Source organism: Bombus fervidus, chromosome 10 (assembly GCF_041682495.2).
Source record: "Bombus fervidus isolate BK054 chromosome 10, iyBomFerv1, whole genome shotgun sequence".
NCBI classification, from domain to species: Eukaryota; Metazoa; Arthropoda; class Insecta; order Hymenoptera; family Apidae; genus Bombus; species Bombus fervidus.
In genome coordinates this window covers 13,559,149-13,572,505 of record NC_091526.1, presented here as the reverse complement: position 1 = coordinate 13,572,505, position 13,357 = coordinate 13,559,149, and the positions used below count along the sequence as shown (strand labels likewise).

General features: G+C 43.9%; 2 protein-coding genes across 2 annotated transcripts in view; one reads left to right on the top strand and one right to left on the bottom strand.

Moving 5' to 3' along the window:
• The window catches only part of Drgx (Dorsal root ganglia homeobox), a 39,526-nt gene extending 34,204 nt beyond the window's left edge, over positions 1-5,322 (bottom strand). Inside the window, exon 1 of the mRNA XM_072011632.1 lies at positions 3,972-5,322. The gene's annotated coding sequence lies outside the window, so the exon portion shown is untranslated. The remainder of the gene's footprint in view (positions 1-3,971) is intronic.
• For (cGMP-dependent protein kinase for) overlaps positions 1-13,357 on the top strand; it is a 114,053-nt gene that overhangs the window by 43,816 nt on the left and 56,880 nt on the right. The window lies entirely within an intron of this gene.

Genomic DNA, 13,357 nt, shown 5'->3' with positions numbered 1-13,357 from the left:
ACTCGACGAGATTTCACGACCTCGCGAGTGTCCTCATCCTCCGGTTATGTAGGCATACATACGCGTCTAGAGGAAGTCACTACACCGTGCACGGCGTAGAATAAACGGTCAGTGACGCGCGGTAATGGCCGACATCCTAATCCTGGCCCCCTACAGCTTAATGCCATACACTCCGCAATGATAATGCTGCATGTGCTTTTTGTCATTACCAGTAGTCACCATTCTACCCCGTAATGAGCATCGCCGCGTCAGCTTCTTCGCTAGGATTCGCCGTTACCCGATATCTTGCGATCCACCTTCTCTGCTCAATCGCGTTACGATTTTTCATCCGGTTCTCCAACGAGCCGTTCTGCAATTTCTCGCTTTTACGTTGGACCTCTTCTTTCTTTCCTATTTCCGTTACGTTGCTAACGGAGAATTGTTTAAACCGGACAAACCGACAATTTCGCTGAACGACGAAAGAGCTTAATTCGACGATGAAAGATCGTCTATCCATCTATCAAAAGCCTGTAAACTGTATCTGAACTAGACTCTAAACTACGTTTGTTTAATCTATGAAACGTACGAGAATCGCAGGGTTACACAGAATACGCTTCTTCGCTCGTTTATGACTCCGACTTTATTCGGATAATTCGATGTAACCGAGGTACGGATAATTATAATCGAGACGCTACTGTATGTTGCATCGCTCGGAAGATGGAAAAACGTGCGGGTAGGTTGAAGCGAACACGCGTGATCGTCACAGGCAAAGACATGACGTCACAGGTCTTGACCCCCTACTTGTACGTATAGATATAGTGGCGTTCCGAGGCATCATCTGCGGGCCCAAGACGTGGAGAGACGAGGAGGAAGCGGAGCAGGAGAGGTGGCCCGCAGCTGCCGCCCTGGCTGCCAACACAATAATATCTAATTAATTTATTAATGAGGTTAAGTTGGCAGGATTGGTCGGCAGACAGCGCGAGCCGCCGGTTCGTACGGCGTTGGCCCGTTTTACTGGAACGTCTTTTCTCTCGTTTGCTCTCTTTCTCTCTGCTGCCTCTCTCGTCGCGAGAATGAATTAAGCTTAATCAGAGCAAAAGTGTTGGGCGCGCGTGCGAGCAGGGCCGCAACGGCCCTTCGCGCTTTCAAACGTCTTCTCGAATCTTTGCTTTTCCATCGTGTTTCATTCTCGGTTATCGCAGCCGCTTGCCCTACGATCTCTTTAACACGTATCGTTTGTATCGATGATATTATATTCTTTCGTTACGACCAGACGAAACTCGAACGAGTTGCTTCTCCCTCGGAATAAATCTCGGCGCTAGGATAATTTAAAACAATCGCGCGTCGTTTAACAAAATTATATTTTAATGCAACCTCCATCCGAGAATCGTGCGACAATTTTCAAGATCATTATCGATCAATTCTAATTCACTAGGCTACGGATTTTAATCCGTTCGACAACGGTGCAATATCGTTTGACCGATTCCATCGATTCCAACGCCGTGCTTGGCTTTCTCGAATATTCTATTTAACGAATAGAACCACAATTTATATTTATACCGATTGTCAGCTTGAGCAGCCTGAGTGTCAATTAAATCCATCAATTACATCGAATCGTTTAACCCGACCTTATCGTAATGTCTTGTTGACAATAGCCTTAATACGTTATATTATAAGATTTCATAAGTTACCTTTTTGCATCGACGCTTTTACGATCCTTCGTTTTAATCGTTCGATCGAATCGAGTCGTCGAGGCATCGACGGTACGAGTTTATTCTGTCATTAGTACTTGAGACGTTCTTCGAGTGCACTTCATCGTAGCTACAAGTCAAATAACACGGCGGAATGACGTTCGTTCTCGAGATCGTCGCGGTGTAAAAAATACTCGAAGAACAGAATCATTCGGGAAAAATCATATCGCGTTAAATTCTGACTCGGCTCTCCAGCGGAAGCTTCGGCTGTAGACAGCTCGAGTCCCCGGAGGGATTCACGGTGCCGGTTGACGAGAACGAGCACGGACAGCCGCCCTTATACCCATCATCGTCAACCTCTTTCCAGCGGTTCGTTCAGCTTCTTCTCTCGGCGAAAATCCCCTCAACGGCTATCCTGTTATTACGTGGCCATAAAAAACAGTCGCCTTCCACGGCCACCGTATGGCGTCGCGTCGCATCGCGTCGCAGATATCGACGATGCTTTCTATCCCGAAACTATTGGAATCGCACGGCGAAACGATCGAAACGGAAACTAAAGGTCGGTCAACGGATCGTCGAACGATCGTGCTGCATTCGGTATATAGATGATAAAATACGAAACGATGGAAAATCGCGAACAGATATCGAAACGATAAAGAGACGATACATCGAAGAACGTGCCAAATGAATAGTCGAATGTGCATATATTTGCGGTGGTGGTGAATTTAAATACTCTGACGCGTTCACTCGAGGACCGATACGCCTGCAAAATTGAGTTGCATTTGATTCGGCTGTTTGTGGAATGTTATTTTTGATGGTACTACGGCTTGGAAACAAGTGATTCAAAATTGAAAAAAGAAGAAATAGCAATCAGGAGAAATACGTGTAATAAATTTGAAAATTTGAGAAAATAAAGAAAATTCCTCGATCCATTAAATTTAGTCGAATAATATCGAATCGAAAAGGTACTGTATAAATGATTGTTAAACGATTTACAATTTACTATAGTTTGGTCGAAATGCGTTTAAAGCATTGAATCAATATTCAAATATTCAAAGTACCGCTTGTGATCTTGCGTCATTTGCAAATATTCGAGGTAAATATTTTTGATGCGTTGCGTCAGTAATGTCAATGATTTGATATATGACGAACGACAAACACTAGCAAAGTGTAAAAATTTGAAAAAATTCAAGAAATATTTTATAATATTGTAAAAGATTCGTGAATGGAACGGTATCGTCTTCGAAACAGCGTGCACACTTCCGCCCGATACAAAATTAAACAACGATATCGATTTTTCTGCAATATGTTTCGTAACACTGTTAATAGCAACTAACAGCTATAAAATATCATTTACTTTAAACGAGATAAAATTATTCGATGTCAAACTCGATGATTCTGATCCGTCGGATGCCATGATCTGCGACTATAGTTCGTTTACTTTCTACCGTAGTTCGTAAATAAGTAAGTACACCTCGCGAACATCGCTTGGCAAGTATTACTTGAAATATACCATTCAGATATATTTATTTTATTTACGGAAATTAGAGGAGATATCAAATGCAAAATCAGACGAGTAACGGGAAAGAAGTTGTGGGAAATGATACTGTATTTGTCTATCAGAGATTGTAATTTATAAGCACATTAAAGTGCATAGGCATTATACGATATTAACAATTCCTGCCATTACAATTGTACCGAAACGATTGAAACACTTGATTCTTTCGAATATTATCCAATTTTCTCAAGCACCCTATCAAACATAATTGAAAATATAGCCAAATGCTATTATAGCGGGTTCAAACTGGTAAATTAGCTTGGTACGAACCAGTTACACTTAAGGAAATCCCTTGCTGGATTAGTTTAGTCGCGAAAATTGTTGGGCGGCTGTATACAACTGAAAAGTCGTCCATTAAAACTTTGTTTATAAACCTTTGAATAAATTTGTCGTCGATAAAAATGTCCTAATGTAGTAAAAGCAGAATGGAGCGTGGTTCGAAGTGGAACTTGTAAATAAATTTTACAAATAAATTCACGAGTATATTTTAAATTACTGTTAATGCGTGCACGTTATGTTATGATCATCGTTGTCCGACGAACTAAGGCTTTTGCTACTTTTTCTGCTGGTATTTTTTCCCAATTGTATCGAATTATGTAAAAAAACGAAATTTTAGAAAATTTTCGTCTTTTAGAATTCTTGCAGTAAGGAAATAGAAATTTAGATTGCTCTCAGTCGTACAGTCTGGAATTAAGAGTCGAAAAGGAAGATCGTTGGGTACAGTTGGAATATCAATCGCTCACCTTGACCAGGGGTGGACTATGCGTAGGTGGATGATAGTGTCCCGAAGAAGGGCTCGCGGGCGGCCCCGCGCCCCCGGGTGAAATGGTACCGCCTCCGGGGGTGAGAATCCTGGACTCGTGGCTGAACAACACTTTCCCGATTACCTCCGCACCCTCGCGGATCACCGTCGACCTTCCGAACCCCTTTACCGTGCGACGCGCTCGCGAGATCCACGATCTACCCCAAACGTTCTCTTCCCGCCAACCGTTCCCCTACAGTCTTCCCGATCACTGACACAACGATGATTTACTCGTGCCCTCGTTTAACACTGACACCAGTTTCTCGTCGTATATTATTTATTAATTTCGTTGATATATACTTGGACGTGCGGATAATAATCGTCGACGACACTTTGGAAACATCAGACTGACAACGCGTCTTTCAGATTTTTGTTCTTGCTTTGGCACTTTGGTTTGCAAACACTTGTTGAATTATATCGTTGTTCGATTAATAAACGCACTGTTCGAGATGTACGTGGCGGAGCTTGCCTGTTTCCATCGGTATCTGTAGGTTCTCGTGAATTTTGGCGGCGAGACGTTGAAAGTTCGGTCGACCTGTTCGATCCTTAGATTTGCCCTCGAGGCAGACGCACATGCCCGACAGTTTCCGAAGATCGCAGACGTGAATTTCCGATCAGAAAGTTTCGTCGAACCAGCTGATCGACGCGCAAGAAACAAGTATCCGTTACGCGTCACTTACTCGAACAATGTCCTCAAACTTTCTTCACGAGCCCTCCTTATTCACAGCAATTAGTCATTCTTCTACGAGAAGTCTTCCATCTTTAAACTCCTCCTTCCATCAAGCTCCAATGAAACTTGTACGGGAATTCTCGATCATCCAGCTGACGCTTGATGACACGGATCGCCTAACGACTCTTGCTCGATAACTCTCGTCCTGATACAATCGCACACCAACGATCTTACAACGGTATTCACCTAGTCCTCAAACACCTCGTCCTCTCTCTCTCTCTCTCTCTCCCTCTCTTTTCTCTCTCTCTCTCTTTCTCTCTCTCGAGTTCTAACACGGAGTCTTCGAATAAAATGACGTTTTCCAAGAGAATCTCGTGCTCGACACTGTTAACTCGTCGAGTCCTCGGGTCCTTCTCGACAGCATCTGTGACGTTACGAGCGGAGCTTGCACCGATCCGATCGCTGCGTGATGTTTGAACGAGTATGATCCGCGGGCCGTGATCGTGTTGGCCGAAAAACCGGAGGAGTCGCGATTCGAGGCGTCGAAGAGGGTCCCAGAGCTGGATTGTGTGTCGCGATACGGTGTCGCTTCGACGGCCAGGCAGCAAAAGCGTGTTCGATAGGCGGAACCACGCAGGCGTCGAGCGACTCGCGAGGCGTGGTCTACGATTTCTCTTCTCTGTTCGACCATCCGAGTTGATCGCGTCGTTGCAACCGCTTTACGCGGGGGTGGCGGAATCACCACGTGGTTTTATTGGCCAAATAACGCGTACGACAAACATCCCTACCGTGGGCAACCCGAGTGTCTCTCCGTGTGTTGTAACTCACCCTCGCATCTACGCGTAGGCACTTTGGACGAGAGGAGAGGCAATAGTCGTCATGGTGTAAATCGTGTTTACCCCTCGTCCATAGTGATTCTCTCGTTTGTATCAGCCGCGCTCCACCTCGACCCACCCCCCCCCCCTCTCTCTCTCACTCTTTCTCTCTCTTTCTCTCCTGTTCGAGTCGCTCTTCGTTTATCCTTGTCTGTCGTGGCTCGCGAACGATCTCCCTCTCCGAGGAAGGACGAACGCGTCGTGCTGTTCATCCTCCTTCAGGCCGTATCTTGGACGACGTTCCTGGCTCTTGCATGCCGGACATTTGGCCAACTCGCAACTAAGCACAAGAACTCGTGCTTGTATATACGTGTAGGAACGTGAACGACGTTTGCCTCTTCGCGGTTCACTCTGCACCTACTTGAACGCTTTCTTGTGTTTGAGTTTCGCCGAGAGGCTCTTAAGATACGTATTATAATTTTCGGTAACGCGGTCGAATTAATCCGTCGTACGTACGAGTTACGTCGTTCTTGTCTCTTTTTATCTTTATTTTACGTATTTCGACAGTTTAAACGCGTCCGATTATCGTACACTCGGTCGTAAGAGTCTTTGCCATTTTTCTTTACGAAGACATTTTTTTACCTAAAGACTTGAAAAAACTTTCAAAGTCTTATTTGAAAGGACGACGTATCGTACGAATACGATCTAATACCACGGAAAGAAACGTCGGCTCTGTTCAAATTGAAAGTAACGTTGTATCTGTTTCGATGAACAAAAATTGAAATCAACCTTGGACCGAGTCGGGTCTCAAGGCCAATAGAAGTAAGAAAAGAGAAAGAAGAAGAAGAAGAAATGGATAAAATCTGATACAAGGAATCCGGCGTCTCGATTTTTCCGCAATTTTCCCGAGGCTTGATCGGTTCCAATTTCATCCCCTATCGAATTGCGCTTTGCCGGGAATTCAAGATACTCGTATATTCGCCAAGCAAAAACGTAGAGCCTTCGCCGATGACGTTTTCGAATCAAATACGCACTTATCCGTGTCCATATATTCTCTTTCCATTTGATTCTTCCAACCCTTCGGGGATAGTCCTGATTTTTGATGCCCGGGAAGCGCGCGTACGTAAATCAACGCGATAGGAAAATACCGTGAGGCGATGCCGATCAGAACGTAAGACGCAGAGCGGAACGAAAAGGGACGAGAGCTATGGAAATATAGAAGAGCGAATCGAAGAAAGCGAGGAAGAAAATGCGAGGATAAATTGATATATAGGCAAAGATAAAGAAAGATTGAACGGATAAAAAAGTGGGTAGAATCGAAATTACGTGAATGTGTTTGCCAGCAGAAATTAAAATTCGATGAAAGTAAGACAAGAAGATACGACCAAAATTTTAAAATATACTTAATGTAGAGAAATAAAGTCGTACGTATGATTCTGTTATATGAAATCAGGATTGACTACCAAACAGCTGCAGATAGGCAGAGAATGAAAGTAAATGATTAGGGGAGACAACAGCGAAAACGGGCGGGGAAGCAATCAGAGAACACAGAAGTACTAAATTCGAGGAAAGGGAAACAGAGACAGGAAGAGCAAGAGACTGAGTTAGGAGAATAATCAAGTTTCCTGATGACTAGATTACACCGGTCTACGCTTGCGAACTACATACCACGTATAGAGTACCTATACCGCGTATAGCTAGTCCGCCCTCTATGATACTGACTCCATTGGAAATATCCGGTTATCTATTCCCAATTTTTCCCCACCGTTTACAGGCATGATTTTCTTTCCGCGACAGGGGACAGGGGACACTAGATTTGCGAATCGTTTCGCTTTGCTGGCATTTAAAACGATAGAGCGGTAAAAAATTACTCGCAAGAAAATATCGCCAAACAACGTTCTACGCTCTATTTATGTTTTCATCGACTATTCTGTGTCCAGCGAAGACGAAAGCTAAACCGATTAATGCACAGCAAGCTGAGTCCTGACAAAAAAAAAAAAAAAGAAAAAACACTGGAAAACGCAGGTGTAATTCGTAGCTGCGCGAGATTCAACCACCGTTTCAACCTCGACTCCGTAACTCCTCCTAAGTTCTCGTCTTTCTGTCCAGCTAGAATTCCAACAGCGTCGGCGAGCGGGTTGCGGAGCTTGTTTAATAAAATAACCTCGTTACGCCGCAGCTAGGAGCCGAGAGGGGTGTTCCGCGGGGGTGCTAGAGGATCTGTCGGAGTGTAAAAGACTGAGTCTGGAACGCGAGGCCGTCGGAGAAGGAGGTGGCGGTTGGAAGGAGGACGAGGATGGTTCGGTAGAGGGCTAATGTAGCAGCGGTGGCTGCTCGCCTTGGCTTGCCAGTAAGAGACGAGAAATGGACGGGGTTTGGGGGCCGCGGGGGTGGGCTTGGGGGGTGCTGCGGATCCCACTGCGGAGGAAGCGAGACGGACGGCCACGAGGGAAAGGGAGGGGGGAGTACTAATACATAAAGTAGCTTAAAGTAGAAAATTGTGGAAGCGTCGTGATGCCTGGTGATTGCGTTACCTCCGGGGCTTTGATTTAAAATGCAACGAGGGGCCAACCAGCCGGTGGGGATGGGGGTGTCGGAGAAAACGGGCCGCGGGAGGAGCGGAGAGAGTGGAGAGGGGTAGGTTGGAAGGATGGATCGTGCCTGGGAGCCATGTTCCTCCTGCGGGAACGTCAGCCAGCCTTCGCTGCTCGATGGAACAGTGGCTGGCGAAGGGGTTGGCGGGGTGAAAGAGAGCGAAGAAGGGCAAAAGGCGGCGGCGGTGGTGGTAGTACCGACGCTGTACCTAGTACCGATGGTGGTCGTGGCGATGGCGATGTTGGAAGCTTCTCGGTTGTTGTACGTCGAGAAAGACGCGCGAGGGGGTTGGCGTTCTTTGCCGCAACACGCCGGATCGACTCCCAGATCGGCTGCTTTGTTGCTCGGTACTTTTATTTTTCACCCGCGCTCGATAATCCCTTCTATTGGGTCAACCTTTTTACCATCCACTTCTACGCGGAATCTCTTTGTTTCGCGGTTTATTCGCCACACCGAGATCGCGACAATTTCCTCCGTTCTCTCCTCTTCTCTTTTTTTCTTTCTCTTGGTAAGGTGGTCGGTTTTCTTAAATGACCCTCGTGTTTTGCCTCTTTAGCGGGACTTCGCGATAACGAAACGAATATTTGAGAGACGGATTCGAGAATAAAACGTAGCGAGGATCGTTGGTGTGATCGAGCGTCTGTGTAGTTTTGAATGTAGGTGTAAGTAGAAAAATCACAAGGCGAAACATTGAAATTTGTCGCAGCGTAAAGTAAATTCTCTCTCGATTAAAAAATTATTCCGGCTAGCAAAATCGCCCATACCTATCCGAGGAATTATCCTTTGTCACGAAGTAAAATCCACGACGCCCAAATGTCGCGCAGTGTCGTTTCAAACTCAACGACGAAAATTGCCATTAAAGTCAGATTGTCGACGTAGACGGCGTCTTTTTAATAAATTGCCTTGCTGAAATGCGATTAGGCGTAAACGCGATGTTTTAAGGGTGAAAAGCCACATAGGGTCGGCTCGTAACGCTCTTGAGTGACGGCGGATAGACAGGTCGAGACTTAAGGCTTCTGCCGCTGCAGGGGTAAATTCGGGGGGCGACAGATGATTTAGCGCGGTGTTTCTCGTGTCACTGTATCAAACATCCGAGGAACTTGGCAGCTCGGAGGAGAATTCGATATTTCACACGTTCCTGCGACCCCTTCTTTTTCGAACGGGACATGAAAATATTTTCTTTCGCATTAATTTCGGCCATTCGGTTGAAACTTTAAATCGATTAATCTTTTCTTTTTTCGCGTATCGCTGCTTGCAAATGGATCTGCTAGATTTTGCAGTTCTTATCGTCTGTATCGAGGATATTTTATCAAATATACGAAACCTACGAGGCAACCTAATAAACATCAGTGTCAGAAAATATTGCAAAAGATTAAGAACGTAGTACCTATCACAGTAAGGATTCGGAATTTTGAGTCTCTTTCTCTGGCTTTTCGCGGGATTGAAAGATCCGCGAAAGGAAATCAAACGACCGCCGTGAATGGACGATCGGTGTCGAATTTGATGAATCTAGTTTGTTAGATCGCGACTCGGATGCACGGCGGATAAGAAAAATGACCGAGCGAAGGGTGGATCCTTTACCGAAGGAATTCGAGTGTCAATCCATATCTCTTTCTCCTCTGATCCCTTCATCCTCCGGGACTTGGACACAGAGGGAACGCGAGACGGGAAGAGGATCAACGACGCCGTCCTGGCGTTCAAAGGGCACAGGAAATGATGGAAGAAGAGGGGTAGAATTAAAGAAAGAGCACGAAGAACGCTGGCATGATATTCTTGACGCAGATTGACGTCTTGAGGAACGTAGAATGTGCAGAGAAATTGTTTGTATGAGTGATACTGGAACACGTGTTCCATTTTAGTAGATTCTAACTCTCGATTGCTATCTTTGGATCGTAGATGATCGAAAAGTTTTTAGGTCGTCGTAGAGTACTTCGATTGTTGTACGGTAATGTAAATCGAGAAGTCAGGCAGATTAATCTATCATTCGCTGATTATATACTTTTTTTTAAACTGACTTTTAATTGAAATTAATACTTTCGTTATAATAACTAGCGCTTGATTTTTTGCCGTGTTAATTGCAGATAGACACGAAGGAACTCGAACACGACGCGATGTAGAAGGATCGATATCGTAAAAAGCAATAAAGAAATTAAAAAGAATAATACACGAAGAACGTAAACTGCCTTTCTCTGACGCGGATTAACGTCTACGAGTCGTAAAGTTAAGATAAACTCGTGACATGAGAGGGAGCATTACCTTTAAAATAAAGCTGAGAAGAGTGAAATCTTGAGAGAAATCGCGCGTGAACCAGGATGACGTATTTTCCAAAGTATACTAATATTTTTTCATACAATTTTATCTAATATATAATTTAAATAATAAGGTAACGAGGCTAGGTACTCTTAAATTCATCGAGAAAGAAAGAGTGGAAACGATAATAAAATAATAAATATCGAGGTAACGCTAACAGAGAGAGGAAACAATTTGCGAATATCTTCGCGAAATGAATTGTCGCACAACGAGCTCGACACTAATCTTAGTTATCCTAGTTGAGCTTTCCAAGACGTTCCGGTGGTTCGCGAAGACGAGGCGAGCCAAGATTAAACATAATATGCGATAGCTTCATTCCGAAAATGAAACTGCGCCATTCTCTAACGACGATTGAATTATTTCCAGTATGACGGCGATAGGCCTTAAGAGAGGCAGAGAGCTTTTCTACTATGAAACTAAGTAATTTCGGTACAATCTGTTGTATCGTTAAAGACTGTACAATGAATACAGTGGAATCATTGGATTAAACTCTTTACGAAAAGTTTATAGAAACAAGGATGTTCTCTCTTTCGTCTATCCTCTATCGTCTATCTTTTTCGCCGTGAAAAATTACTAATTTTACAACTATGTATTTCGTCATATGTAAAATCATCCGAACAGAAACTTAGCTGTACGTTCTAGTAGCACTTCGTGCAATTACAATTTACAAGTATTTTCTATTCGATCCTCGTACGATATTTGCAAGTTAATCGTCGATTAATATTACATTAGAAGCGTTAAATTTTACATTGGATTTTACGTTCTGTGCAAACAATACGTTTTCGAATATAATTCGTCTCCTCTAAATTCATGTCATTTTAATAGGAAACGTTTTATGTTAATTTATAATATATTAGTTGTATCATGTATGATTAAGCTTGTCGCAGATTATTTTCACCAAAACGGGACAAACGGGGCTAATTCTTTGCAGTCTCGATAGATTTGTAAAAGTACCGGTATACTTATTAACGTCTTTTTTACGTTATGCGATCGTTAATTAAACCAAATATTTAGAAAAATTTTCAATAAAAAGTAATAATTCTCTTATCGATGAAGTTCGAAAGCGAAACTTCTTTACGGGTTTTTTTTTTTTATTTAAGCTTCGAAATCCTGTATTCGTTTATTCGCTATACGTTGTAAATATAAATATTCACGTAGACTTGTAGCTTGACATTACGATCTTTGTGTCAGTGACCGTTGGTCAGCAACGATTTACTTGTAGAGAGTTGATATTAATAATCGATTAAATTATTAATAATTAATCGATTTACAACGATTAACTGATACGACCTATATCGAATGGAATAGAAAGAGGATGCTAGAAATTTCATCACACTCGCGTCGTATTTAATTCCAAAACTAGGCGAAACTTACAGAAATTCACCTGGTCTGGTTCTTATCACGTGTCTCGCGTACGCGAAATATCTCATCCTCCCTCGATTTCATCTTGCCATCGTGTATCCTGCTCGCGATGCGCCGGCACGCTCGCGAAATTCTTTGAAAAACTACTCTGCAAAATTGGAGCCGCGAGAGGAGCAGCGAACGAGCCGACCGAATGAATAATAAATACGGTTATCGTTTAGTTGATATTTTGAGGGGCGCGGACGGATCCAGGCAACCAGAAGAGTGTCGCGGGGGGATGAAATGCAGCAATGGAGGCAAGAGGGAGATCAAAGCGTCGTTCCTCCAAGGGGGTGGTTGCTAAAGATGTTGCTTCTGCATTTTTATACTATCTCGCCGGTATCTCGATATCCGGGCAATCGAACCAAGCGATCGTAATCACGAAGATAACATCGCTGATTATCACAAAGCAAGACGATTCTTAACAGAATTTGTTAAGAAAACGGAAATAATATTCGAGAATTTGTAGACTTCTCGAAAGCGTATTTTCAAATAAATTGAACGAAGTTAGACTTTCGATCGAGCGCAAAATCATTGACGGAGCATATAATCGGATTGAGGCTTGTCAAGACGTAAAAAGACTGGCGTTGTCATAAATACACGAGCATCCAATTACGAAATGAATTCCTACGCAAATAGGATTTTATATCTATAAAACTCGATTCTCCGACTGGATACCGATAAGAGAACAAATCGCCTTGTCTAGAAAAAAAAAAAAAAAAAAAAAAAGAAAGAGAAGAAGGAAGGAAAAGGCAGGAAAGAAAAACAATTAACGCGAAAAGAAGAAACAGGATCGAACCGCAAGAAGTTCGTTTCCCCGTTAGTCTGCCGATGGGGCGACTAATAACGATAACGATGCCAGAAACGATAATCGAGTTAGGGGTTTCCGCGGTTTCCACGGATCTCCCAGGGCGCTGATTGCTGGAACGGCGGCGGTTTAGCCGTCGGGATGGCCGATGCGCGCGGCGAGGCGACGCCACCGTTGCTGCCGTCGTGTACAACCGAGCGCACAGCACGTAGACGCAGAACACGCGGACCAAGGCGTAACGAATACACGCAATGCGATGCAAATTGGGCCTCTCTCTACGCGAACCAGTCAATCGGCCGGTTACCTACGCCGGTGCAACGCGATGCTATTACTAACATCGCTATTCTATTATGACATTACGGTTCCCCGAGCAGCAGTCTGGCTATTACCGGGCCGGACTCTCCCTCCAGGCGTTCGATTCGGGATAACTCGGTAACTAGTCATCGAGACGCCAGAGACAATGCCCGATCGGCTGCCCGAGGCCGCTCTCTCAATTTATTTTCACGCATTTAATCGTCTCTCCCTTTCTCCCTTTTGTATGCATATGTATCGTCGCTCATAAGTATCCAGACGGTTTGACGGATTTACCTATATCGTAACGATGTATGAACTTTATCAAAATGTAATAAGAGATTCGTGTAATGGGTTCATTGTCTGGATTCGCGTAATTAGATGCGAATAATTATTACACTCTTATACAGTCGAATAAAACTATAAATCTGATCATC